The sequence below is a fragment of the Terrapene carolina genome, unplaced genomic scaffold, assembly GCF_002925995.2.
Source record: "Terrapene carolina triunguis isolate 2854851 unplaced genomic scaffold, T_m_triunguis-2.0 Scaffold569, whole genome shotgun sequence".
Classification (NCBI taxonomy): domain Eukaryota; kingdom Metazoa; phylum Chordata; order Testudines; family Emydidae; genus Terrapene; species Terrapene triunguis.
Window position 1 is genome coordinate 943,328 of NW_020664920.1, and position 3,450 is coordinate 946,777.

The 3,450-nt window shown below is 56.3% G+C and overlaps 1 long non-coding RNA gene across 1 annotated transcript in view; it reads left to right on the forward strand.

Moving 5' to 3' along the window:
- Window positions 1-3,272: 3,272 nt before the first annotated feature.
- Window positions 3,273-3,450, forward strand: part of LOC115271349 — a 6,750-nt gene continuing 6,572 nt past the window's right edge. The window contains exon 1 of the long non-coding RNA XR_003899919.1: window positions 3,273-3,380. This is a non-coding gene — a long non-coding RNA (uncharacterized LOC115271349). The remainder of the gene's footprint in view (window positions 3,381-3,450) is intronic.

Genomic DNA, 3,450 nt, shown 5'->3' on the forward strand with positions numbered 1-3,450 from the left:
GTGTGCAGCAGATTCAGCCCAAAACAATTGTCATCATTCTTTGAATCAAAACTAAATAATTTATACTTATTTCAGAAATATACTAAACAGGATTTTATGTGCTAACTAAATTATACATAATACCATCTCAGTGGTGGCAGATGACAGAACAAGGAGCAATGGTCTCAAGTTGCAGTGGGGGAGGTCTAGGTTGGATATTAGGAAACACTATTTCACTAGGAGGGTGGTGAAGCACTGGAATGCGTTACCTAGGGAGGTGGTGGAGTCTCCTTCCTTGGAGGTTTTTAAGGCCCGGCTTGACAAAGCCCTGGCTGGGATGATTTAGTTGGGAATTGGTCCTGCTTTGAGCAGGGGGTTGGACTAGATGACCTCCTGAGGTCCCTTCCAACCCTGATATTCTACGATTCTATGATTCTACCTGTCTGATTCTTAAAGAAACAAATAAAGTTTAATTTTGATAAGCAAGTAACTACTGCAGATATTTCTTTTCCCAAATTTTTCCCAACATTTTCATTTTTCCCATGCCTTCAAACTTTCCAGCTCTTTTACACTCCAGCTGTTTATACAGGAACCCCACAATCGGTGCTGAGATGCGGCCGCCTCTGGGGTGGGACATGGGGGCTGATTATACAGGGACCCTTCACCTGGTCCTGAGATGCTGCTGACTCTGGAGTGGGTTGAGGTGCAGGGGCCTGTTTGTACAAGGACCCTTCACCTGCTTTTGAGATGAAGTCACCTCTGGGGTGGGATGCAGGGAGGCTGTTTATACAGGGGTCCCTCTCCCAGCCCTGAGATGCAGCCACCTCGGGGGTAGGGGATCTTTATACAGGTATCTTTTGCCAGGTGCTGAGATGCAGCCACCTCTGGGGAGGGTGCGGGGGGCTGTTTATACAGGGACCCTGCACCTGGCCCTGAGACGCAGCTGACTCTGGGGTGGGGTGGGTTGCAGGGGGCTATTTATACAAGGACCCCTCACCTGGTTCTGAGATGAAGCCACCTCTGGGGTGAGGTATGGCCAGGGGACGTTTATACAGGGACCCATCGCCCAGCCCTAAGATGTAGCCGCTTCAGGGGTGGAGTATGCGGGCTGTTTAACAGCCAAACAGCAACACCACACAAGCGTTTCGGACAGGAAGTGAAAGATAATCCTGCTTCCAGCTGACACTGCAGGGGATTTCTCCCCCCGTGGGGCCAGGACACTAGAGGGGAGCTGCCCGGGGATCTCTACCAGCACAACAAGATGGGGGGTGTGGGTCTCATTCCCTTTGCCCCAGGCAGGGGCTGCCCCCCAGTTGTGCCCTGGGGCTCTGGCAGAAGGGATGCCACACACCCCAACCCCACTCCAGGCTCTTCACTTCCTCGCCTGTACTTCAGTGGGCGTTCAGGATCCTGGGTTTCTTGTGTCTGCTTCTCCTGGCAGAGGCGATGCTCGATCTGCACTACCTCTCTCGCTAACAGCCCTTCAGCTGGTGAACGAAGGCTGGAATCTGAAAGGACAGGGGAGCTCAGGGTCAGCGATATGCAGAGGGGCTCCTACAAGCAGCTCACAGGTGGTCTAGGAAGGGTGTGGCTGGATCCCCTCTATCCCAACTGGACTGCATGGCTGAAGCTGAACAGGTGTCATCTCCACCTCTCCCCAGATGTGCTCTGGGTGCTGGCCCTGTGAGTTAGTGGGATGACTGTGCAAAAGGACCGTACATTGTGAGCGGGGCCTAGAGAGGTTTAGGCCTGCAAAGCCGAGGGAGGAGATGGCTGCTCCCAGGTATCAGGGTGATGGGTCCCATTAAGGTACCTGGAGAGTAAATGCAGTGGAGGAAGCCTGCGCCGGGGAGCAGTTGAGGGTGGACATTAACGGCCAGGGGAGACGAGAGCAATAAATCATCCCCCGGAGTCCTCAGATTGGGAAATCCCTGAGCAGCAGGAACTGAACAGGCCAATGCCCTCCCTGGTGCTGCCCTGGTCCAGGGCCAATGAAGCTGGTTATAGGAGGGGAGCCATAGGGCAGCACTGGGCTTTTCCACCCCAAGCTGGGCAGTTGAGGGGGAGCTGCAGGGCAGTGCCATGGCAGCCCTTCCCCACAAGCCAGGCAGAGGATGGGATTCCCGTCTCTCCTGTTAGCAGGGCAGGTGCTCTGCTCCCTCCTACCTACCCCTTCCTTCCTCTGACCCTGGTCTGATCACAGACACCAGCCTGGCTGGGACCGGACCCTGACCCGATACCCTGTGTGTAGCCCCCCCATTGATGCAGTGACCCCCTGGTGGCCAGGTGGGACAGTGCCCTGTGTGTATCCCCCAGCTCCCCCCCACCACACACACGGGGGGGCAGTGATCCCTGGCATCCACACAGGGTAGCCCCTGCTGGCCAGGTGGGCCCTGTGTGTGTGTCTCTCTCTCTATTTGTGCAGTGAAAAGCAGTGCCCTCTGATTATTCCCTCCCACACACACTGAGGCAGTGACCCCTGCTGGCCAGCTGGGGCACTGCCCTATGTCTAGCGCCACCAATTAGAGCAGTGACCCACACCCCCTTGGTGGTCAGGTGTGGCAGTGCCCTATTTATATCCCCATCACCATTGCGGCAGTCACCCCTGGTGCCCAGCTAAGACAATGCATGCTGTGTGACCTCTGGTGACTAGTTAGGACAATGGCGTGTGTGAACCCCCTTGTCCATCACCACCATTGTGGCAGTGCCCCCTGGTGGCCAGGCAAGGCAGTGCCATTAATGTACCTTACAAATGGGAGCAGGGTCTCTTGGTGGCCTTGTGGGGCAATGCCCTTCGTGTATCTCCCTATTGGAGTAGTGACCTGCTGATGGCCAGGTGAGGGCGTGCCCTGCATGTATTCCCCCCCATTACTGCAGTGACCCCTGGTGGTCAGGTTGGGTAGTGGCCTGTGTGTACCCCTTTTGTGGCAGTGACCCCTGGTGGCCTGGCGCTAAGATACAGCCACCTCTGGGTTAGGCACTGGGGATGGGCCCATGCAATTCCCAGCAGGACTGGAATGTCTGGTCTTCTGGGCAGAGGATTCCACCCTGTATTTAGCTGTGATGCTCTGAGTACCTTTCCCAGACCTCAGGAGGAGCTCTGTGTAAGCTGGAAGATGTAGTGCCTGCTGCTTAACACCCCTGCACAGTCAGTTTCCGCCCTCTGCCCACCTCCTGAACTGCAGCGTTTAATGCCAAGTCAGGGCAGAGTGAGGGCAGCAGCTTCAGCAGATGCCACTGAGCATGCGCCGTCGGTCGGTGCGCTCATGCTCAGTCCCCGCCAAGCCGCTGACGCAAGGCACGGTGCAGGCTGAGTCAGCGAAGCTGAACCTGCCTACGGGGTCGGAGCAGCGAGGCGTTCCCGCGGCCGCGGCATAGACACCGGTCACAGGCGGACCCAGGTACAGAGACTGGTGGGGGATGATTTCTACGAGACGGGTGGGTGGGGAAGGGGATGACAGTTTGATGGGG